This window comes from Thermobia domestica, chromosome 3, assembly GCF_964235325.1.
Source record: "Thermobia domestica chromosome 3, izTheDome1.hap1.1, whole genome shotgun sequence".
Classification (NCBI taxonomy): domain Eukaryota; kingdom Metazoa; phylum Arthropoda; class Insecta; order Zygentoma; family Lepismatidae; genus Thermobia; species Thermobia domestica.
Window position 1 is genome coordinate 265,293,657 of NC_137456.1, and position 27,115 is coordinate 265,320,771.

General features: G+C 36.3%; 1 protein-coding gene across 2 annotated transcripts in view; it reads right to left on the reverse strand.

Annotated features, from left to right (window-relative positions):
* The window catches only part of LOC145681637 (uncharacterized), a 302,173-nt gene that overhangs the window by 35,524 nt on the left and 239,534 nt on the right, over window positions 1-27,115 (reverse strand). Inside the window, exon 6 of one of the 2 annotated variants that reach the window (XR_014130848.1) lies at window positions 17,705-17,971. The exons of the other annotated variant lie outside the window; for it this stretch is intronic. The gene's annotated coding sequence lies outside the window, so the exon portion shown is untranslated. The remainder of the gene's footprint in view (window positions 1-17,704; window positions 17,972-27,115) is intronic. 2 annotated transcript variants of the gene reach the window in all.

The following is a 27,115-nucleotide window of genomic DNA, read 5'->3' on the forward strand; positions in this document are numbered from 1 at the left end:
AGACCAACTCGGGTAGCGATATCAACCAGCTCGGCTCGTATAGACTGAGCGAACAGCTCGAGTCGGCTCGGTTGGGATGAGCCAATGACCCGAGCCGGCTAAGTTGGAACGAGCCATCGATTCAGCTCAACTAAGGCGATGGCTCAAATCGGCTCGGTTGGTTGCAGGGAGTAATCTGCGCCCCCCCCAACACCCCCCTAACACTCCTCCAAATTTCTTCACACACACCCCTGAATGGAAAAGGAATACTTCCCCCAATCCAATTGTATCAATCGGTATCATATAGGTTATTTATTACATCAAGTTAAAAAAGGTTTAGCGTTGAGGAAAGAAGGCAATATTCTTATTTATTTATTTCACTTTAAAATACCTCGTTCTCATGTACGGCTTCCAGAACCACATGACCTCATTGTTTAGGAGGTGTTTCGATCGAAACAATTGACAAACCAGACCGCTCATACCTGCCCTCCTGGGCTCCGCGGTCGTTTCCGAGAAAAGAGGTTGATGGACAGATTCATATGACTGAAATTGGCAACGTCTTGAGCGGTCATTAACCTACCTCGTCCTGAATAAAGAAAAATGTGACAATATAGTAATAAGTCTATACCAGATTCACTTGATAAGTGTTACTCTGCAACAGTCTCGCAACCAGAGGGGGCTAGGGAGGGCCTGGCCCTCCATAAATTTTTCATATCCCTTCAGACCTCAGTACAAAATGCACAATTTAGATATTTGTAAGAGAATTTTTAATGACTTGGTCCCTCCTAACATACGAGGCCTGTCTAAAATGTATTCGACCTTAATTTTTTCCACGCAAAGTAGTGATTCTCAGGCGGCGCCACCATGCACGGTGGAAGGATGAACCTTAATGCGCATGCTTGAATTTTTTCAACGCGTTCGCATGTGCCAGTCGTGAGCTGGTGGTCGCGAAGTGAGGTGCTGTTGGTATTGTTCGTCGGATTTAGTGTTTCTCGCAAGACGACTGAACGAATTGAGCAAAGATACTGCATCAAATTCTGTCAAAGGCTGGGAGATTCTCAAAGCCAAACAATTCGTAAGATTCAGCAGGTGTTTGGAGAAGATGCGATGGGTGTAACACAAATTAAACAATGGTCCAACCGATTCAAAGAATGGAAGCACATCAGTCGAGAGTGAGCAGCGTAGCGGCAGGCCCCAAACTGCTCGGAATGCAGCTGTTGTTGAGCGGGTGGGAAATTTGGTGATGGCAGATTGCCGTTTGACATTGCGGGAGATTGCAGAAGGTGTTTGAGTGAGTAAAGATTCTGCACATGCAATTTTGCGTGACGATTTGAACATGAAGCGAGTGGCTGCTAAATTTGTACCCAAGTTGTTGTCTCAGGAACAAAACGACACCCGTTTTGACGTTGCACAGGACCTTCTGGACACCACCAACACTGATCCTGGGTATCTGAATACCGTGATAACTGGAGATGAGTCATGGGTGTACGGGTACGACCCAGAAACAAAACAACAATCGTCTCAATATAAGCATCCCGATTCTCCAAGGCCGAAGAAAGCGAGGCAGATGCGAAGCAAAATCAAGGTGTTGCTGACTGTTTTCTTCGATGCCCGTGGAATTGTGCACCGGAAGGACAAACAGTGACAAAGGAGTACTATCAAGATGTTCTCAGGCGACTCCGTGAGGCAGTCCGGCGCAAAAGACCAGACATGTGGACAGCGAAGAACTGGCACGTCCATCATGACAACGCCCCAGCACATTCATCCCAATTGATACACACGTTCTTAGCCAAACATGGAATTACAACCGTTCGCCAAACTCCCTACTCTCCAGACCTGGCTCCTTGTGACTTCTGGTTGTTTCCAAAATTGAAGACGCCTCTGAAGGGATCAAGTTTTGAGAGTAGAGAAGACATAATGCGGAACACGACGACGGAGCTGAACAACATTCCAAAAGAAGACTTCCAGCGGTGTTTCCAGCAGTGGAAGGATCGGTGGGCTAAGTGTGTGGAAGCACAAGGGGCCTACTTTGAAGGGGATTAGGGTCCCAAATCTGTCAGGTATTCGCAACTATTTTTCTGGCCAAAGGTCGGATACCTTTTAGACAGCCCTCGTATTCATGGTCCCCCAAAGCTCTGTGGCTGGTTTCGAGCCTGCTCTGCAAGTGGTGTATCAACGGACGGACGTTAAAAGGGTGTAGTCAAAACGTTCTTAGAAATGAAGAAATCGGCCGAAGTAAGAATTATATATTTTTAGACTGAGTCTAGCGTTGTGCGGGAATACATTTGGCGCTAGCTTAATTTTTTGTAAAGTATATTTTTATTGATGTAAATTCATTGAGCAGAACAGGGCTCATACCGAGTCACTTCTTAAACTAAAATTTACCTGTTTTCAAATTGGTCACTAAAAGTTCTTTTTTGAGAGGTAAAGTAACTATTTCGTGTGATTTATGTTTTGGATTGGCAGTTTTCTAAGAAAAGTACAAACGCAAACGGAAAAAGGCAGGAACTTGTTACTCATTACTCTACTGAAAGCTTCAGTACTTGCTGCCCTATCTGAAAGAGTCAGCTTTATTCTCACTTCAGCTTTTATTCTTTCTAAAACACACTGGACAGTTTGTTGGATGCTTAAACTCTCAAGGTGGAGTTGAGAACCCTTCTGTGTCTATTCTTTCTACTATCATAATAATCTTTTAGTTTTCTCTCGTAATAATAGTTAACGCTCCGTTCAACGTTGTGTGTGTGTGTGTGTGTGTGTGTGTGTTTGTGTGGTTCATCATATTCGTCTTCTGTTATGCATCTTGTACACTCTGTAAAGAAAAAAATAGCTACACCTCAATTCTCAAGCTAACTTACACAGAAAACCATAGTTGCAGCCCGTTAGAAGAGGAATAGAAGGACATGAAGAGTTTGATAATTCATTTGCGTTATCTGTGACACCTGTGGTGTACGACATCGCTTGCCAATTGTTTGTGTATCAGTAATATGTTCGCTAGATGGCAATGAGCGCGTCTCGTAAATTATTGTATTGAGAATTTTGCATTGTATTTGTGATGTATAGGCTGAGGTAAATAGCATTTTATGATTATTCTTTGCTTTCTCATTGTTTGAACAGTGTCAAGTGGCAAAATTGTTGTTGTGCAGCATTGTTTGTGTGTCATATTGTTGCTACATGTGGACTGTAAACAAATAAGATGAGTAAGAAATGTGACTTGTTGCCATGTGAACAAGACATAATTATTGCTTTGCACAGCTAAGGCAAAACTCTAAGGGAATAGATGGAATACTGATAATCCATGATTCTACGGCAGGAAGAGTAATTCACAAGTGGAAACAGCATAACAAATCGTCCCTTCGTCAACAGTGTGCACGAAAAAAAGTAAGCATCTCCCAGAGCAGATTGCTAAATGATATCAATAGCACTGCCGATTTCAGGCGTGATTTCCCCAAAACTCGCTTCTGTAGTTTGACATGATCTTGGAACTGCAGTTACTCATACAACTGTATTGTCTTGACTGTATGAAGAGGGTATTACAAAGAAGAAACCGCGTAGAAAGTCCAAACTGACAAAACACAGAGGACTTCAACATGTAGTTTTGAGAGTTGATATGCAACATGGACTTATGGCAACTGGAAACACATCGTTTTCTTTGTTGAAAAGAAGTTTAGAATAGAGGGAAATGGTGTTGGTGTGAAGTTGTGGATATGAACAAGCAAGGAACTTGACAAGGATTTTGTTTAAGAGATGCAAATATTCAGTTACTGAGGGATGATATGGGCTTGGTTCACCGTTAAAGACGTCAGAACGACGGATATATGTGAAGGATCGTTTGATGCGCGAAAATATGGTACGTAAAGTCGTCTTACAACAGCTAAGGACGACTTTTCTGAAGAAAATTTGTACTACTTCCTTTTCCAGGACGATAATGCTTCATGTCACCGAAAGAAAATAGTTAATACGTCGTTCAAGAATATGACTATTTAGAGACTCATGTGGAATACAAACTCACCTGACATGAATCCAGTTGAAACTTTGTGAATCAATATGGGTAGAAGATTCAATAGACAACTATCTCAAACCGAATGGAATTCAAGGAACAGATAATCCTGGTGTTATTCCGTGAAATCGAGGTTGCATTTTGCAATAGCCTTGTTACCAAAGGGCTCCGATGATTCGCTGCACTGCAGAAAGCTCATGGTGCACATACAAAATACTAGTTTGGTGTATCGTACTTCCCGATGTCTTACCCTTAAGAAATTCCATTTCTTGTTTTCTGCTATTGTTGTTGATCTCTTTTAGTTTTATGTATAACTCTTACTATAAACGATTTTGCTCAAAACACACATAGCTACTTATATATGCATATACATTCATTAAATTCATGTCAAAAGCCTGAAAGTCTGGCGCAAGTATTAAGAATGAACTCCTCATTAAGAATATGCATTGTAATGTTATGAGGAAATCATGTAAAAAATCATATTGATTAAAGTATGTTGTGAAAACCATATCCGAGCAAGTGTCGATATTCTTTCTTTACAGAATGTATGTTCTTCTTAAGAGTAGGTGATGAATTTGAATATTTCACGTTTTTGAGAACTCTTAATGCTAAGAAAAATATAATGTCTGTGATGAAGAAATTCGGAAATAGACCAGAACTTATTCCACTTACTCAGAAGCTTTCTACGTCTGCTTAGTGTAACTACATAGCATACTTAGAAAACCAGAGAAAGGAGGAAGCTCAAAAAGAAAGAAACAAAAGTAAAGAAGGAACACAACAACAAAGGGAGAGGTGATGGAGAAATTGACAAAGGAAAAAAGGAGCATGATGAGATTTTGGTCACTTTTTCGTGTGCTTTTGGCCATTTTTGGTCACTTTTCAAGTATTTACAAGAGACCAGACCACTATGAGCCCTGGGGTTATTAAAATTAGTGTACATTAAAAAAGACAAAACAGAAGGATACAAAATATTTGTAAATTGAAAAACTGGATTTCTGGAAAACAACTAAATCAATGAATAATTTTCTTATGAGAGATAATCAGAGCCACTAACGTAGCCAGGAAGGGGTAAGAGCGGAGATTAAGAGATCAAATAATATTAAAACAATTAACGTTAACAACAGGGTTAGAATATTAAAATAATGAAATTGTAACTATGTACAGTATTAATTACTAAACGAATGTGATTTCAGCATGTGACGAGGGGATTTTTTCTAAATTAATATTTTGGAAAAAATCACCCACTAAAACTTGCTGGGTGTGAATAAATTGAATGATAGTCGAATTTTGCAAAATAATTACAATAATTCGTATGTAATCAATTCATATGTAATTACTGGGTAAAATAGTGGTGGTTAATTCCTAATACAGTGGAAACCCCTCTCAATGGGCATCTCTCAATAGTGGACACTTTCATAAGAAAACAAACTTTCTTATTCTTCCATGCTATAAATATGTTTGTGGTGGTGTTATGAGAGAGAACCCTTCCTTCTAGGAACATCTATTCATTTAAGGACAAATAATCGGTTCGACCGATGTCCGTTTTGAGCGGTTTGCCTGTATTACTTAGTTTAATAATAATAAAAAATGCTCAAATGTGTAAACTTACTTTATTGAACCTACCACTGCGAAGAGCTGATATAATAATAATAATAATAATAATAATAATAATAATAATAATAATAATAATAATAATAATAATAATAATAAGTAGTAGTAGTAGTAGTATTGCAATAGTTGCGTAACAAAATATACTGTTTTCTTTAAGTTTGTTTAAAAATGTATATCACTATTCTGAGAGCAACCCCTTTAATTTTGAACACCCCCCTAAGTAAAAATTTCTGGCGTACTTACTGGTTGGTTGAGCTGTTGGCTCGGCTCACTTCTTGGTTCGGTTCGATAGTGAATGAGCTGTAAGCCGAGCTGCTCGAGCCGTTGATAAGCCTAAAACCGGTCCCAGCTGTTTTGAACATGTTTGGCTGAAGCCTATAACTCTTAACAATTTTTGGCTCGAGCCCGAAAACTTGCCCCTTCGGAACTCAAACCCAGAACGTGACCGATGTCCTTCCCTCCTGAAGACTCCTCGACGACCGAGATCGACAGTCAATTAGCTTTTACTACTCAGATACAAACCGCATATCTTTTAAAGATTATACACGGTGTTGATATAATAATAATAATAATAATAATAATAATAATAATAATAATAATAATAATAATAATAATAATCACAATAATAATAAAAGTTTTAAGCTTACCGTTGAAATTTGGCAAAACTTACTTAAAAGTAGAGATTTCGGGGAAAGGATTCCGTACCTTCAAGACAGTGGCGTAAGGAAAGGCGGGCCCAGAGGGCAGGCCCCCCAAAGAGGTCCGACAATGTACTTTAATACTTTGATATTTCTAATTTTTTATATATTTTTATGTTTACATATTTTTTGTTTGTAATTTTTCTATATGTGCGTATAACAGCACTTGGCCCCCCCAAACACACATCCTGGCTACGCTACTGCTTCAAGACACACCTCTGCAACTACCAACATTTTAAACTGCAACGTTCCATTGAAGTTTCATGTAGAAAGTATTCTACTGTATGTTTTAAGGAAAATAACTGTAATAAATATAACTGAATATCACGCAACAGTAAGGCATATAATAAACTAATTTTTAGGATATGCAGAGGTAAATATAAAAGCTTTGCTACAAAATACCTACACAGAGCATAATTCAATAAACTCTGAAATATAATGTTACGAAATAGCCTATAAGATTCAGTCTACAGAGCAATTGTTACTTAAAGAATGGACATACACTATTTCGAGAATCGAGGCAAGACGGGAAATGTTTACTATACTTTTCGTCTCGTCTCGATACCCATCTCCAAAGAGAGACGAAAATTTTCAGTTAGCCTTGACCCGTCTCGAATGTAAAATGTTAATTCTCATGTTATTTTATTTGTTTTAGAAACGAGATGAGAAACTCCTCTTCTCGTGAGCAACATTAAACCAAACCGAAATATTCTTTCCAAATGTTACGTTTCTGCTTCTAATGGTATGACCTGAGCGATAATTAGCTCCTAGCTTTTAATCTTCTACGAGATAATAATAATAATTATTAGTTTATTATTATTATTATTCCTGTGGGTTTGATAGTTCAAATATTGAAACATACGAGTATTCAAATATCTGAATATAACAAAACATATGTTATCGCTGATCAATCGCCATCAAAAAATCCTAAAGTAAAAAAAATACAATGTGCATTCGCACAAGCACCTTGACCACTGAACCGCGCTCGCTACGCGGTAAAAGATTCGTTTTTAGTATGGTTACGTTAGGTTTCTTTGTCTCCGCTTGCAAACTTGTATGTTATATTTCTTCGATTCAAAATGCCTTTCGCATTTCTTTTATGAAGTCGGAAAAGTTTACATTAATAACTTGAGTTGTTCTTAAACCGCTGGTTCACAAGTTTGTTTCTTCTCCACACGAAACTACAAATATGACAGATTGAATTCTCTTACACCCCATTTCTTTCAAAGAAGTCGCAATTACCGCCACAATTCATATTAACCAAAATAAATTCATTTTTCGGAAGCGGAACTTTCACTTTCCGGATTTCCGAAAATTATGAAATTCAGTTAAACTCAGGAATTTAGAATAATTTCGGAACTTGGAAACAATCCGGAATTTAGAAAATTCCGGAATTGAGAAAAACTCCGGATTTCGAAAAAAATCGGATTTTTCCGAATTCCGGAATGTAAACGAAATCAGAAATTTCTAAATTCCGGATTTTTCCGAATTCCGGAATTATTCCAAAATCGGAATTTTCCGAATTCCGGAATTTGTCCGGTTTTACTTTCAGGAGTCCGGAAAGTAAAAATTCCGGAATTGACTATCCCTAGTTTATACACAATCTTTCAGAACACTAAGATAGTACCTGTCTACAAAACAGACAAGTAATGCAAAGCATTTTGTATCTTGCAATACTTCATGTATTAAAATCCGACAGCAGTTTCAGTATCTATCCAGAAATTGCATGTATCTAGTTACTGAAAACTGAGGTATGAAGAATTGTATTGTGTCTTATACAACCCTGGAAACCACTGAATATCTAAACGGCTTTCGTCAAATCCAAGTTGTAGTACTCACAGATACATCCATTTGTGTCTGTATGATCGTGTTACTAAAGTTTACTATATGATAGCGTTAGTAAGTCTTTCTCTGCTCTCCCGTAAAGTTGTGATACGATCTACTACAGAATAAAAAAACAATTATCAATTTAACCAAGTTGTTGTATTACTACACATCTGCTTCCGCCTCTGTCAACTCTGGTCCATCTCGTTGACGCGACATATTTGCTTTTTTACACCCCTTTCTTCGTTTACTGAACTAAACAGTAACTATTCTGAAATATACTACTGCGCATGCCTCATAGATAAATATTTCTGATGCCAATAGTTTCCGTTTTGTCCAAGGAATGTTCTTTTTGTTATTCCCAGCATGACCCTTTTATTACATTATATGAAGAGCATGTAGGTCTAAATACCTCATGTATTACATAGAATGCAGGTTTAACTCTTCCAGCAAAGAAGAAACATGTGATCGTAGTATACAACCCACAGAAGTGATAGCTGGCAATACAGCGGTCGTAATCCCTAACGACACAGAATGTGAGCAGTGCCCTTCCCGCAGGTCTAGTGACTAGAAAGTGCGCCTTTGGTGTGTGGTGTCCCGGGTTCGATTCCTGGCGGGATAGCATCTATTATTTTGAACTGTTCCTTATGTTTCTGTGTTCGTGTCCCTGTCGTTATAAGTTATTAGAAAAAGCAAGTTAAACGAGTGAAGCTAGTAAAATTAGCAATAAGTAAGTTACTGAAACACTTTCGGTGAGTCAGTTAAAGAAAAAAAAAGTGGACAAGGCACTGACTTTTCGCGCCGTCCATGCGAGTTCTAATCTATCTCGGCTTGATTTTTTATCCCTTTGGGAGAAAGTATTGTTTCTTTTCGCTACAGGCAGAGACGGATGCAGGACCGACTTCTGGGGGGGAACGGTGGGTTGTCATACTGTTACTTTTAAGGGCTCCAAACTTTGAAATGGGTTTTATTTATATATAAAAAATGAAAAGAGGTCCCTCTTGTGGGGGGTGGGCGATCGCCCCGATCGCGCCCCCACCCTGGATCGGCCCCTGGCTACAGGTAATCACTCTTTTCGTAGTTTTTGCTGTCGTTCAAAGTTAGAGTAACTGACTACTCTTATTCTTTCTACGAATGATGGACCTTCTCTTTGGCTTCATGTCAAACATGCACACGTAATGAAAAGACGCTGTCGATAATAATAATAATAATAATAATAATAATAATATGAAATATTACTAGCTAACTCGTTTGTGTATTTCGACAATATAATTTTATATTATGTGGAAATAAGTAAGGCTGGCTGGCGCCCCCCCTTAATTTTTTTCGATGCGCCTTATGGATCCACGGTGTCCAAAGTTGGTCCCATCTCACTATCACCTCCTGTTCTCTCGATATAAGTTATCGACATTTTGCCTAAAGAGGGCTCTGCAGTGGATCCATGACTACTCATGACAATGACTCTTCGTTCATTTTGCATTGAAATCGCATATTTTTCTGAGTACTATGAGTGCATACTGTCCAACGTTGCTCCCATCACTCTACAATTTCCCGTTCTCTCGATACAAATTGCTAATATTTTGTTTGTAAGGGAGATATGGCGTTACAATTATTACGTTTGAAGAAGAATTGAGGAAGATACTGCCTTGCCACAAACAACACCTATTATTATTATTATTATTTTACTTACCACTAATGTTGTCTACCTTTATTTGCAATGCAATGTGTTACTAGAAAGCAAATCAAATAACATTCCGCGCCATTCACGCCCCCGAACTCGAAATACATGATTTACAGTTCTCTGTGTTAGGGGAAAGCACATTTATTATATTATTCTTTCGAATAACACGTTTCACAAGTTACTTCACTTTCAATGTGTAATTTCATATCACCACTAACAATCATCTTGTTCCGATACGACAATAACCCCCTCCTGCAAAAAAAAGAAAAAGCTTCACCGTAGCGAAAGGGCGTGAACATTATTTATGCGATTAATCGGGTCCAATATTTCAATAAGTCTCTGCACACAAATATTTCAGTAGAAGAGGAAAAGTTATTGAAACTTTCTAAATACCTATTTATTGGCGAAATTTGGTTCCCTTGGAAATTTTTGAGAGTTTGAAGGGCCGCTATTTTGAACATTTTCATCTGATTATTCTGGTTAACGAACTCATCAAGATATTTCAACAATTAATGTTTGTGCCAAATTTCGTCTCAATCCGCTGAAAATTAGGGGGGTATGGCATTCACAAATAGCGTTATATATATACAGATAGATAGATAAATAAACACACAGAAGGAGAGAGAAAAAGTGGTTTGCTCTCTTCTCGCACCTGTGGTGCGTTAGAGCTAAACCGGGCGCCTTTGGAAAACGTATTGATCAGCCTAACCTAAACACATACCTCCTACTTGCTAACGTAGAAACGTGGTCGAGAGATGTAAGGCATGTAGAAATTGTATTTTTAATAACCGTGAGTATGGATTCGAACACTCCACTTCCATGTTTGTCTTTTTACTTTTTGCAGCTACATCGGAACGTTCAATTTTTATACTTTACTAATTGCAAATGGCGTTTACATTCAAAATATGAGGAATTTTGGTGGCATTAGTTCGGATATTCTTCTCTTTTGAAATGAAGAAAAGAATGAAAGCAATACGCAAAAGACAAAATTTATTATCAGTCCTAAACATTACCAATAATAATTGCTACGAAAGATTAAATACGACCTCTTTTACTATCTCTCATGAGCTGCATGTATTATTAACAAAAAAATTTAAAAATGTCGTCACCGAAGATTCGAACTGGCGACCTTTGCATTTGTAAGCCAGCACCTTAACCACTATACCAAGATCATGGCGTGGTGATCGTTTAGTTGTCGGCGTATTTGTTGTATTTTGTTTTATGTTCCCACTTCAACAATTTTTACTCTTTTTTCTAAGTTTAACAGCTGTTTCTGGCTTTCACTTTTGGTGTCGTCCTTAATTTACACTATGCACTATTCGTATTCACAGCTTGTGTCCCTCTGCAATGTCTTATTCAGATTAAACGTTTCATTTTGCCCCTTAAACATTTGATTGATTTAATTCTCATACTCTCCACGGATAGAGAGCAGGAATGCCAGACTCGAAAAATGGGTGTACATTTACTTTCCTGACAGATAATACCAGAACTCTTTAAAAGGTTAAACTTATAAAAATACTAGGGATGTCTACATTTTCAGGGAAAACGGAAAACGGAATATAATTCTTAGGGAAACTGGAAAAATAGAAAGGAAATATGCAAAATTTTTCGTATAATCGGAGGACTTAAAATTTTCCGAAAAAAACAAAAAAGTTTCCGGAAAATTGGAGGACGGAAAATTTTCCAGTAAAACGGAAAGAAAAATTTTTCCGGAAAACACGGAGAACGGAAAATGTTATTTCCGGAAACCGCAAAATATTTTCCGGAAATGGCCACACCTAATACAAACATGCAAAAACATGAAGGAGAATCTGGTTTTAAGAGTTACTCGACCCCTTAACTGGAATATGATGTCTCAGACCATTTTCTTTCTTGATTCACCGAATATCTCCGTACCTTGTTTCTATTCTACTTAGTAATACTTGTTTACAGTTATTTTCAGTAACCTTGAACGACACTGACCAAAACACAGATACATCGAGGACATGCAATTTCAAAGGATCACCCAGCCGGAATCGAACACGGGACCGTGAGCACTGAACTTTCTGAGGCAGTGAAGACATGGGTCAATGAACAAATTGACCCACCATCCATCGTGACCCACGACCCACAATGACCCACCACTCATCGTGACCCACTGTGACCCAACACAACATGATCGTCCACCAAGACCCACCACCAACCATGACCCACTCTGACCCACTAGCCACCATGACCCACTCTGACCCACCAGCCATCGACTCACCACCCACCAAAACACATCGTCATCAACTCTGGCTCATGATCCGCGGCCTCTTCTTTACAGACTAAAGAGTTTATACTTGTAATAAAGTCATGTTGTTAAATTCTAACTAATCAGACTTTGAATTTTAGTTTGAATTGAGTTATTTTTACAAACCAACCCGCTATCAATTTAGCATATATAGAAAGTGCCATCCCTATCATAAAGAAGTATTTTAAAAGATGCTGTGTGACGTTATTTTTATTTTCAATAAAAAATTAATATACTGAATTTCAGCTCTGTAAGTTTAAGAGCTTGTGAGATACTCAATTTGTTTCGCAACAATTCGGATCCCTACTACTCCTTTATATTTAACTAACTAACTCTATGGCTCATGGAACCCGGAGGTTCAATGCCGCGTTCACAAAAACTCTCCACTGACTTATATCCGTAGCTAACTGCATCCAGTTTCTACTTTGTATTCCAATCTCTGCGAGATCCATCTTAATATTGTCCTCCCATCTGCACTCCTTCATATTTATGATAATCAAAACGATATGATAACATCCCACTTTGGATTATAGAATAACTATATATCTAAAGTCACTTCATTTGACTTTGCAATTTGGCCGTGATCAGACACACATACTCGTAGTTACATCCATTTTTTACATTATATATATATATATATATATATATATATATATATATATATATATATATATATATATATATATATATATATATATATATATATATATATATTATAGTGATGCAAAAATGTATTTTTCAGCAGTTAGCCCCTCGGAAAACTCACAGGCTGTGTGTCTTGAAAGCCAAGTATTAGTATAAAACCTATTGCTATTATTAGAATTCAAATATCAATACTCACAAGGAAGGGTCACTCAGTGGCTCCGCTGAGATCCGAACGAGACAATTGTGTTTCCATTTGATATGTTATAACTAGATGAATTCCCAAGTTATACGTGCCACCTAGCGGAATATCGTGAGTTACAACATATTTTGTAATGTAAGAACTACAAAAAAATTACCTGGCATAATTGTTTGAACCGAGTCGTTTTTTCGAAAACGGTTGAGTAAGTGGAAAACTCGGCCAACACTTATCCCATCATTTTCAACGACAAACATTTTTGGGGTAAAAACTTTGTCCCAGGGTCTCTACATGTTCCCATTTGGGGTCCAACTAAAAAGTTTCAAATGGCAAGAGAGGTAGGACATCGTTTGAATGCTGTTGTTAAGTGAAAGAAGACAGAGCGCATCGCGACTTTCTACGACAACCCTGTGCAAAATTGCTGGTGGGTCAAAATGTAAACAAAAGCTTAATTGAAAATCTATTGCCACCTTGAATCCAAGAGGGCCGCTTCAAACCTATATCGAAAGGATAAGCGTACCAAACTGCTGAAGCTTCGAAAACAAATTTGGCATTAATGTTGATTAATAAGTGACTAAAATATGCAAAATGTTCTAAAACGCAACATTCTTAGTTCAAAATGCCGCACTATTTATCGAACGCATATCCAGCTCACACCACTGGTGTTGGAGAAGCGAACGTTTATGGTTAATAGTAGATATCCACAAAATATCAAAGAGTATAATCAGTAATCCAATGTGGCTGCCAGCGTGTAAAATGAGTCTGTATAGAAATTTGTTATTTCTTGGAATACTGTGACCAAACCAACAAAGTTTGACGCAGCTTGATGTACTGAAATGACTTACACATTTTTGGTACTACTTGCCAATCTTGCAAATGATTTTTTTTTTGTATATTTGGTATTGCTTGAAGTATTGCGATCAAACCAACGAATGACATACAAATGTAACCATCACGAATACGTTACAATAGAGCCCCCGACCTACTGGTGCACCAAGATCTTTCTGTATGAACTACGTATGACAAAATTAGAAAAATACCCGAAGGTATTCAACTTTTGTTTAGCAGCATGAGTAGGGAATCAGAGTTCATCGCATATTCGTTATATTCAAGTAAATAATGTCCAGAGAACCGTGAGGAACGTGCATTAAGAACAAAATATATATGTGTTGTTACCGAATGAAATAATAGTTGAAGTGAATCGAAATTCAATTTTTCTTTAGTCTTCCTATTATTTCTAAATACATAATAGAGAAAAATAGAGATTTAGATTTCTACTATGAATAACATAGGTTTGAAGCGGCCCTCTTGGATTCAAGGTGGCAATAGTTTTCAATTAAGCTTTTGTTTCATTTAGACCCACCGCAATTTTTGACAGGGTTGTCGTAGAAAGTCGAGATGCGCTCCGTCTTCTTTCATTTTTTTTCTTTTGAATCCACCACTACCCCTGCCATTGCCAATAACTTTGGACTTATCGGCAGTGGCAACTGCCCCTAACTCTTTCTAATCTCTCTACTTAATATTTCTTTCTCTCTCTCTCTTTCGTTTTTTAATTACCCATGACTGGGGGTGGGGCTTTCTTATTAATCCGAGTCCTGAATTTAATCTCGGGTCTCTGCTACTACTTGGAGCATCTTTATTGCTGTAAGATATAAAACAAATTTTTTAGTGCACATATATAAACAAAATACAACATACATACATACACCAAACAACAAAACATAACAATTACAATTTTATAACCAAACAAAATTACATTAAATCTCACCCATATTATTATTTCTCTCCTGTGGATATTTTTAAGTTTTTTTTATTTACTTTTATTTTTATTTTTTTTGTTTTTATTTTTATTTTCTTTTATTGGAATATTACTTGTATACACATATTATGTACTATAACCGTATTACTATTGTTTGGGTTCTCTCCTGTGTTCCCGCATATGAATTTATCATGTACTTTAGATTGACACATGCACGTAATAACTGTTAAAATTTAAAAGCTTTGTGAACGAGGATTCACCTGTATGATAATAAAACACAACAACAACACAACACATTTCACCTGTATGAAGTGGTTTCCACCAGTGTATAACAAGAAAATGAATATGTTCCCACATTGGAGGCTAACGGTGCTGTCGAATTCCGCTTCTTTCATTTAACAACAGCTTTCAAACGATGTCTTTGCTATTTGAAACTTTTGCCATTTCAAACTTTTTAATTGGACCCCACCTGGGACCATGTGGGGACCCTGGGAAAAGACGTTTTCACTTTAATCGTTGTACTTTGAAAATAATGCCACACATCCTTTCCTGTTTTCACATTTGTCTTACCGTTTCCGATTTATAGGGGTGAGCATGGACTTTTCAATTAAGTTTTCGTTTACACTTTGACACATCGCCATTTTGCACAGGGTTGTTGTAAAGAGTCGAGACTTGCTGCATTTTCTTTCATTTTACAACCGCTTTCAAATGATGTGCTACTTAAACCCCCTTGCCATTTGAAAATTTTGAGTTGGACCCCGTCTGGTTCCCTGCGGGAACACTGGGACAAAGTTTTTACCCCAAAAATGTTTGTCGTTGAAAATGATGGGATACGTATTGTCCGAATTTTCCATTTACCCAACTGTTTCCGAACAAATGACTCGGTTCAAACTATTCTGCCAGCTTTGTAGCTTTTATATTACAAAATATGTTGTAACTCACGACATTCCGCCCGGTGGCACGTATAACTTTGGGATTCGTCTAATTATAACATATCAAATGCAAACACAATTGTCTCGTTCGGATCTGAGCGGAGCCACTGCGTGACCCTTCCTTGTCAGAAGATGCCTACAGTTCTTTTTTCACTTACACGGAGAAGGCAGACTTTGGTAAGTGATCTTCGAGTCCATTTTTTGCGAGTTGGTAGTGCACATTTAAAGAGTATATATTACAAACTGGGAGAGGGCAATTGCCAAAAATAACGGAGAAAAACCGTCTTAAAGTTTTCTACTTGCCGCATATACCGTACGAAGTGAAAAGTTATAAAGTGACAGCGTGGCGGAGTGAGAAGAATCTGCGACTCAAGTGCAGAGGGTCCCGGCTTCGATTCCCGTTCGAATCATACTTTTTTCCTTCAACCAATAAAGAAGCAATTTTTAACTATAAGTAAACTATTAATTCACCATATGTTTATATTGAATTAGAACAGTAGTAATTTTCAATCACTTGTAAATTTTTCAATGTTCCATGTTAACTAGGAACAAAATTTAATCTTTTCCGTAAACATTATTGTTACCTCCATCATTGTGTAAAAATGCTCTTGGAGCTTCGTGTGAACATCTTTTGACAGTGTGCGAATTATAAGGGGAATGAGGGGGAATCTCCTTTGGTTATAGCCACATCCAGTATTAGCAAAGGGGATTTCCTTCTTAACTACTTTGCAATTCGCACACTATCAACAGATGTAGACACGGAGCGTCAAGAACACTTGTTACACAAAGACTGTGCTAACCATAATATAACTCGTGATATGAGTATATTTACGGAATATATTAAATTTTCTTGCTAGGTAACATGGAACATTGAAAGATTTTACAGTGATTTGAAATTTCCTATTGTTTTATTCATTATAGAAATATGGTGAATTAATGTCTTATTTCTAGTTAAAAATCGCTACCTTATTGGTTGAAGCAAAAAATAAATAAATAAATAAAGATTGTCTTGAACGGGAATTGAACCCGTAAACTTTTGCATATGAGTCCTCACTCTACCACACCGTCACTTCGTAAATTTGCGCGTCTTGCAGTATATGTTGCGAGTAGAAAACTTTTAAAGATTTTTTCCTCCGTTATTTTTGCCCTTTGCGTTCTCCCAGATTCTAATATCAATTCTTTAAATGTGCACTACCACCTCGCTAAAAATGACCTCGAAATTCACTTACCAAATTCTGCCGTCTTCATATTAGAGATACTAATCTGAGGTAAGTATACAGAAAGAAATGATAAAGGAAGAGTAATGCAGGCCTTGAAAGTAAAACTTAGACAAATTCACCAGTGTTCAGAAGGATATTTTTAAATCACGCTCCACCCTATTCATAGGAGCTAAATACGCGTTCTGGTTAGTTATCCGTTTCTCTCCACATAGCAGAAATCCAGGAACTCTTACTGGTGGTGTTCGTGGCCGAGTGTACTCAAGTGCCTGTGGAAAAAGTTGTGACGACTATACATTGATACATAGACTTACAAAGTATAACACTGTTAATGCCCTTTGGATACAACTTATAACGATGCTAGGGTTAATATGTCGTACATCCCTCAATGCTTTTTTGCCTGAAATAATAATTTACCCTGACTACAAGTACTATTCGAAATCTAAAAATAACGTCGTATCATGGCTAATACCCAGTACTCTTTGGTATATTGACATCTATAGATCTCTCCTCACAATGGAAGATTACATGGATTTTTTAAGAAGAATAAGATGGAAGACGTGTCAGTTTTTGGAGGAAAAAAACGTTTTAACACTTTCTTAAGGTGGTACTCTACAAGTAGGAAAAAAATCATCACTTTATTTCTTCACTTTGTTGATCAGACATGGTTGTTCTCCATTGTAAATCTACTCTTTAATATCATGTATATAGGAAAATAAAGTAAATATATAAAAAAAGTGTACTAGCGTAATGGGCTAGTAATTATAATTGCTTTTGTTGAAGATTCAAACCAGGGTCAAATATTTTTTTTATTTTTATACTTATTTTTAAAGTTTTCGTAACACTTTTTTCATCAAAATAAGAGAATAATACTCAAAAAGTGATTTACTTACGTTACGCGTGCAGTTTTGCTATAAGAATCCATAGTACAGGCAGTAGTACTACTAGTAGTAACAGTAGTAAGAGTAGTTAGTGGTGGTAGTAGGAACGCCTTAGAAGCACCTCAGGGCTCGTTTTGTTCTACCGTGAGTGCCATGATATTAATTAAACCTCAGGTGGTTCTTAAATTTTCTTCTTTTTTAATTCCAACAAAGTGACAATTTTCTTCTATTACTATAATGCACACAATACATACACCAGAAGGTTTGGACAATCGGAAACTGCAAAAAATCAATAACATGTATTTAGTTACTATACGCAAAAAGGGAAACGGATATTTTTTTCGTTTTCCGCAGAAAAAAGACTTTTAGAGTGCAAACGCTCCCACCAAAAATTGTAAAAGTTGAGGGTGGCACTTACTATATATGCAAAATTGATAATGGGTTCGTTTGTAAGTAACTCAAATTAAAATCAAATTCAAAGTCTGATTAGTTAAAACTGAAAACATGATTTTATACAAGTATTAACTCTTTAGTCAGTAAAGAAGAAGCCGTAGATCATGTGTCAGAGTTGACGACGATGTGTTTCGGTGGGTGGTGAGTCGATGATGGTGGGTCAGAGTGGGTCATGTGTGGTGGGTCAAAGAGGGTCATGGTGAGTGATGGGTCAGAGTGGGTCACGGTTGGTGGTTGATCAGTGTGGATCACGGTTGGTGGTGGCTCGAGATGGGTCCGAGTCGCTCATGTTGTCTGGTGGGTCAGAGTGTGTCACGAAGAGTGTTGGACCATGTTGGGTCGTGGGTCACGGTGGGTGGTGAGTCATTGACCCACGTCATCACTGCCTCAGATAGTTCAGTGCTCGCGGTTCCGTGTTCGATTCCCGGTTGGTGATCCTTTGGAATTGTATGTCCACGATGTATCTGTGTTCGTGTCTCTGTCGTTCAAGGTTACTGAAAATAACTGTAAAGCAAGTATTACTAAGTATAATAGAGACAAGTTACGGAAATACTTTCGGTGAATCATAAACGAAAAGGGTCTCAGGCATCAGACTCCAGTTAAGGGGTCGAATTACTCTTAAAACTAGTTTCTCCTTCATATCCTTTTCGTGTTTGTATGCCTTTTTTCCTAATTTAAATTTAAAGTCTCTCGACTATAGTTTTTATCATGACGGAAATCAGTGTGTTTCCTCGTTATCGTAAATGTGTCCAATTTGCTACATACACGAATGTTTTTTGACTCTTATTTAGCAGAGTTTTCTTAGTGTAGTGGTGTGAGCATTCGTTTCGTAATGCAGGGATCCCTGGTTCGATTTCCGCTGCGGTAAGTTGTTTTTACCAAACTAAAATATTCATACTTCTGATGTGTAATAAAATGAAAAATACTCAATTTCTTTCGGTGTTACAAGTTAGACTGGAAACGGCTTTTTTCGGAGAAGAAATATTGTACTAGCAATATGACGTCACATGTATTTACACAACCTTGATTCGTTCTGTAGGAGAACGGAATGTGATGAGGAAACAATTCATGAATACATAAGGATCATGTTTAGGGCCTATTATGGGTCATAAATTTGTTTGAAGCGATATTGTTTCCTATCAATTATTCCGAACGTCTTCCACTATTACTCCTACTGCTATTAATAATAATATTTTCGTTCGCCATTTCCAACGCATTCCATATATCCGTTCAACCAAAATTTGTAAATAGCAACTATTGTTTTTCATATTCGTATGTACATTTTGATAGAATATCAATATAACTCGTACATAATCCAAAGTTTTTTATTCAAAGAAAGCGTCTTACTATGTATCGTTATGAAGACAAATCCACTTAGTTTCTGTTTAAGCATCTGAAGTTTCGATATTAATATTGTACAGGAGCTGACACCTTCTTTCTGCCCCTCTTTCCTTTCGGACACAAATCAGTCAAAAATCTCTTATTTTTTCTTTTCTTTTTCTATCAACTTCAGTGTGCTTATTTACATTGCAATTGGACGTAATATTGAGGTCTTAAATATTTGTTAATACTACTACTACTACTACTACTACTACTACTACTACTACTACTAATAATAATAATAATAATAATAATAATAATTTTATTAACATTATTGAAGTTGGCCTAAAATTATACAAAACTTACAGATAAATAGGTAATTCGGGAGCTCGTCCGGACCTCCAGGGCACACCTCTGTAACTACGAAAATTTTAAACGAAAGCGTTACACTATAGATTCATGTAGAAAGTATTCTACTGAACGTTTTAAGGAAAATAACTGTCATAAAAATAACTGAATATCTCTGAACAGCAAGGCATATAATAATCTAAATTTAGGATATGCAGAAATAATTATAAAGGCTTTGCTACAAAAATACGTACACAGACCATAATAAATTCAATGAGATCGAAATACAAAGTAACAAAGTAGCGTATAAGATTCAGTCTAGAAAGCAATTTTTACGTAAAGAATGGGCATACACTATGTCGAGAATCGAGGTAAAACGGGAAATATTTACGATAATTTTCGTCTCCTCTCAACTCTCGTCTCCAAAGCAAGACGATAATTTGAGCTAATTTTGTCCCGTCTCGAATGTAAAATGTTAATTCTCGTCTCAATTTTCCTTGTTTCGTTTTAGAAACGAGATGAGAAATTCCTCTTCTCGTGGGCAACACTAAACAAAACCGAAATATTCTTGCCAAATTCCAGGTTTCTGGTTGTAATGTTATGGCCTGTGTGATAATAAGTTCCAACTTTTAATCTTCAATGACATAATAATAATTATTTTTAAATTATTATTATTATTATTATTATTATTATTATTATTATTATTATTATTATTATTATTATTATTATTATTATTATTATTATTAAAGATTTGATAGGCCATGTATTGAAACATCCGAATATTCAAATATCTGAAGATAATGGAACATGTGTCATCGCTAGTCAATCGCCACCGAAAATTCTCAAGTAAAAGAAATATGTACTTGTCGTTCGTGGATCCGAGTTTATTACCTTCAGATTACTAGTGAAGCACCTTGACAATTGAACCACAACTACTACGCGGTAATTGATTTGTCTTTAGTTTGTTTACGAGTACAATCTTTGCGCGGTATTTCATTCAAAATAAATGGGTTTTCTGTTTTATTTTTTTAAAAATTAGAAATGTTACTTATTTAGTGAATACAGTTATATAATACCCTCCGAGTTCTTAATTACATATTCCTGTGTTTTCAACTTGACTATTAACAACTCACTGTTTTACGCGAATAGAAAAAGGCTCTTTATTTAATGGCGCCCAAATTATTAAGGCTTTAGGTGAGTGGTTATCATTGTGGTTTCCTAAACCGGTGATTCGAGTTCGAGTGTCCCCTTCGCCATTTACAAGTTTTTAAAATGTTTCATTTACAAGGCTGAGCTCCAGTTGGATGCTGCTGAATGAAAGATAATCTCCAGTGGAGAAATTCAGAGATGATATAATCTGAAAATAAAGGAAGAAAAATGAATGGAGAAAAGGAGTTACAGACTTATTTCTATTAATTGTTCTATATTTGATAATAACCGTTAATTTCGTGCATGTTTAAATGGTTGTTTATCGACACTATGTTCTCCTCTTTTCTCCTTGTGTCTCAATGTGTAAATTTTCACAAATATTATCCAAATCAAGCACCTTCAGTTATATTTAGAACCTAAGAGGAAATACCCTTAATATGGATAGGTTCTTCAACTCGTTTCAGTGTTATCGAATTTCTCATTTAATATTTACAAATAAATTACTGCATACCAATATTTAGCAGTTTTGAGTCATTTAACGAATAATGAGATCGTACAAGTTCTACTTTGGAAGTAATATTACGTATCAATCAGTGACGCCGGAACATAGTAGCTCAGGCCCTGTTGGATACCCAAAATTTTCGTTGGAGGCTGGGCTCTTATCTCGAATGGTCGACCCATATGTTAATTGATTTGCAGGTATGACTATTGTTAATAGTTTCCAAACTCGGTGCAAGGCTTTGTTTTTATTTAAAAGTAACCTATTCCACATACCCCATAATCTATACGCATATTATTTGATACGCATATATACATAGTCATTTGAAGTAAGTTAACTTGTTTATAATCCCTCATTTGAATTAATTATAAGATTATTTAAGTTCTCCGACTGTTATCTTCTCATCGTCGCCTCTGATGTGCGTATATTTTTTTCTGGTATTGTGCTCTTTACTTTGAGTACAAGTATCCAAAGACCCTTTTTCTTTGTTATTTCATCAGCAAGCGTTTCTCCTCACATCTTCACAAAAACAGTCTTTACGACTTGTTCTTTTAACAGATGGGACAACTTCATGCTGCTGTTCTAGCTACTCTATCAGGCGTAATTAATCTTGGAGCGAGCGTTAGTGGGTTGCCTAACTCACGAACTTTGTACATCAAGAATTTCTTTGGCCCACTGTACACCATGTCGCCATTCTTGTATCAGAAAATTTCCAGAGGAATTTTGTGGAAAATTCCTCCAAAAATAGTTTATATGATTTCTTTTGTCTTAACCTGCTATTTGTATATAGTAATACAGAAGCAGAAACTGCAATAAAACATAGTTTTATGTCTAATTAAGAAATAATGTTACTTTCATGTAAATCACATTGTTCTGTCTAGAGATATAAACTATTGTGTATATTTATAGGTAATAAAGAATATATTATGCAAGACTTTTACCAAACACAAACCCTAACCTTGGCGTGTTATTGTCGGCACATAGATGAATACACAAATACAAGCACAAATACACGCATGTTTTCTGTGGAAAACAAAACACTTTGTAATATTTTGATCTGGCAACAACGCATAAAAAATTGATGACTCACGTAGCCTGATGACTGTCAGTAGTGTTGAGTGACGGTCCACGCTGGACGTCTTTTAGATGTGGCCGCGTGTAAGTTGAAATGTTTGTGCATTGTGGAGTTCGAAAAGATTGTGTTGTGTGCTGATGCACTGAGTTAGATTACGTTTTTGCTGGTTCATGATTGATGGAGTGCAGATTCGTGTGTATATGTGTGTGTGATACCTTACAGGATACAAGATGCCGAGGAAGTGTATAAATCACCCGAATCTGTTATGTTTGTGGGAGATGACATTTAAATGGCTACGTCGATGTTTTACTCCACTTGTGAGGAAGTGTTATCAGTTATATTTTGCTGCTTTGTAGGAGACCAAGATAAGAATTTGGCTTCACACTACATTTGTTGTACTTGCGTAAAACGTCTGAATGGGAGGGCAAATGGTGAACGAAACATGCATATCGCATTACCGATGATCTAGAGGGAGGGAGGATCAGACTGCTACTTTTGTATGACACAGATAAAAGGAATAGCCAGTAAATCTAAGCACACAGTACAGTACCCTAATTTGCCATCAGCAATTAGGCCAGTTCCACACAGTGCAGAATTACCTTTGCCAGTACCTCCTGTTCATCTTATGGTAAATGAGGATTACATACTTCTGGCAACTACTGAAGTTCCAAGTGAAGAAGATGATCCTACTTATGTAGAAAGCGCATCTACATTGGATAACCATCTGTTAACTCAGGGTGAACTAAATGACCTCGTACGGGATTTAAAAATCTCCAAGTTACAGGCAGAACTTCTTGCTTGTAGACTTAAAGGCTGGAATCTGCTCCATCGTGACACTACAGTTTGTATTTTTCGAAACCGTCATACAGACTTTCAAAACTACTATTTTCAAGAAATTGATTTAGTCAATTGTAACAATGTTTGTGCTTTGATGGATACGCTCGGACATGCACATATAAGTACAGAGTGGAGATTGTTCATTGACTTCAAAACTAGTTTGAATGCTGTCGTTTTGCACGATGCCCAACAAATTTCCTTCAGTGTCTTTGGCTTATTCAACTAATATGAAGGAAACCTATGAAAACAATATATATATATATATATATATATATATATATATATATATATATATATATATATATATATATATATATATATATATATATATAGTGTTAGAAAGAATTCAGTATGAGAAATACAAGTGGAACGTTGGCAGTGATTTAAAAGTTATTTCTTTGTTAATGGGTTTGTAGCATGGTTATACGATTTTTGGATATTGTTGTTTCCTCTGCGAATGGGACAGCAGAAACAAAGCGGAACATTACATTAAGAAGGAATGGCCAAAGCGTGTATTAACTACTGGACAAAAGAATGTTGTTTATTCCTCACTGGTGACCCATGTAAGATAATTCTACCTCTTTTTCACATAAAGTTGGGGCTCTTCAAAACCTTTCTTAAAGCAATGGACAAAACTAAAGCAGGATTTCCTTACCTTAAAGAAAAATTTCCTCGGGTTAGTGACGCTAAAATCAAGCGAGGGATTTTTGTTTGTCTCCAAATAAGATATTTGATTCGTGACCAAGAAATTGAGGATCTCTTAACTCCGGTTGAGAAAGCAGTTTGGTGTTTATTTAAATGTTTAATTGAGAATTTTTAGGAAAATTTTTAAGAATTTTTAGGGGCAAACAGTTCTTCTATTGGCTGTTTGGAGTGGATATACTTAGTAATGGGTAAATTCCCGGGAAGATATTTTTCGGGAAGATATTTTCCCTGGGAATATTCCCGGGAAGATTCCCAAAATGGGAATTTATCCGGGAATTTATGTTCAATCAGAAAGAAAATTGCACTCTATTACTATATTATGATTTCAAAGGTGAATTAATTTTTATATCACACCATATTATTACTGTTGTCCACAGAGTATTCTTTAAAATATATATTCTGAACGGTACTGTGTTACTCTATTAACACTTTATTATATTTAGAGAGTACGCATAAATGTATATTTATTTACAATATGTTCTATCAATTAATTATGTGTGAAAAAATTAATACTTTTAAACCACTAATCAGTTTAAATTTATATGTAAGTGGATTTGCTCAACTTGACTTTATTACTGATATTATAAACACATTAAATTTATAAATGTTATAAACCAATTAGATTGGGTAAATGCTAGAAGATACATGTCTCATCAATTTATCAACATTTGCGCATACAGATTTATGTTCACAAAATTTTCAAGATACTTTCAACTTATCTTTATATTTCAGCACGTAACGTTGCCATACACGACCTTTCTTTCTACCTATTTCTCGAATTTCCATAGTTAATTCACATGTAAAAGAAGTCCGGGAACCTCTTCAGAAATTCGAGTCAGAGAGAGGAGACAGAAAGACGTCTATTACTAATGGTGGTTCAGGGTTTATTAATAGTACTTCATCTCTAGTGCTACATAATTCTAAATTACTTTACAAAATGATTCCTTTCCATCATTCGTAAATTAGTACTTTGCTAATTTTGGCTGTTCTTTAGCATTGGGGGCAAGCTTTTGCACCTACTTTTTTTGCGATATTTTATTCCGATGTGGTTGTTTTATGGTTTCATACGTTAAATTGCGTTACCGACATTAACTTCAGACAGCATTGCAGAGCGAGCGGTAGCGAATGAAGGCGGGTTAGAGCCCCGGATGGCACGTTGTTTTCTATCTTCGTTACCATCAATTCACTTTCTTTTCTCACATAAATTACTTCTACTTACCTTTCCGTTTTGTATAAATCCCCTACTGCCCTAACAAATTGAGTTCGATACTTTCTTGACTACTTGAACATCACTATCAACCCATTTCTTCCGTAAATCATCCTAATTTTTGCTAGTTTTGGCCTCCCAATACTAAACAATTACCTTACTTTTTAGTGCAAATGGAAATTGAACTTAAAAACTCATATTATTAGTTATATAAAGTACCGTCAAATAATTTTTAATTTTTTAACCACCATATTCTCTAAAACCTAGAAGTAAATTATAATATATTAAAATAAAGTAATTAGTCATATGGTTCTTATAATTTGGAAGATAAAGTAGAGAAATTGAAATAAATTCCTTCCCGGGAATTTATAGGCCAGGGAAAAAAACCCTGGAATATTCCCATTTTTAAATTCCTTCCCACCGGGAATATTCCCACTGCCCATCACTAGTTGCAACATGTCCCTTAAAGTTCACTTTCTAGACTCCCATCTGGATTTCTTCGTGCTGTTAGTGATGAACATGGGGAACGTTTTCATCAGGACATTTACTACATGGAGAAGAGACACCAGGGACAGTGGAATTCACAAATACTAGTTTATTACTGTTATACATTCAAAAGAGATGTTCCAAGAGCCAGACACAGAAGAAAGTCGACAACTAAAACAGTTTAGTTAAGGTAAGTATGTGTTCATTTATTAAGAAGATACCACTCACTTCTTTTGTATTATAGACCTAAAATTATGTTTCAGTGCAGTTTCTGTTTCTATATCACTATATACAAATAGCAGGTCAAAACAAAATATCTTATAAACTACTTTTTGGATGGAATTTCCCACAAAATCCCCCTACAAATTCCCTCATACAAAAACTGGTGGCACGGCGTATACATGATTGAAAATATGTTTTATTTCAAATCCAATAAGTTACAAACCGTGCATATATTGTAACTTTCGTGGACGGCATATGCGATTTTATCTACACTAATGAATATGGTAAAATGAGCAGTAAACATAGCATATTTTTATATAAATATGTGTATTTCTCTACAAAGCATAATGCGATTCTTATGAAAGTTAGAGGGCTTACTAAGCATAAATCAAACTAACGTACAATATACCTAAGGGTACCCGAGCTACAGGTCTGAAAATGGTAGAAAAAAGAGAAATTTGAGAAGAAATTTCCCGAAAATCCCTCTGTCACGGGAAAACTGAGGGTAATGGAGAAAACCTAATTGCAGATTCGAATTCTACGTGAAAAGTCGTATTAGAATCAGGTATTTTCTTCCGTGTGCCAGGGAAATATGTCGACTAGTGTAATTAGTGCAATAATGAATAATAGCATACCCAGAAACACATCAAACAGAGCGGTTATAATTGCCTCACGAAGATTAAAACTTGAACACACACATATTATACACCAACCATTATCTGGAGTCATCGGTTTAAATGTGACCAATATATTCGGCGAACACTTCGTCCACTGTTGTGACACGAAATTTGGTAATTTCTTTCCTTCAATAGGCAGAGGTAGGGAGAATTGCAGGAGAGATAGATAGGCAATAGATTACATTTGGCATTCTTCAGTTATACAGATTTGAGTTATAGACAAATTTTGCAAATAATACTAAATTGAACTTCATGGTGCCCAGTGTTTTTTCCCAGTTGGCTCACGTTCAACTAAGTGCTATGTGGCTAACGCATCGGCTCCTATCGCCATTATTTCTGGCTTTCTTGTTACCTCTTAATTCAGTCAGCACTACAATTAGCTCATGATGCTACCTCAATACCGGATAACTTTATTGCTCTCACCGAGAATAGAATAGGGACCTTG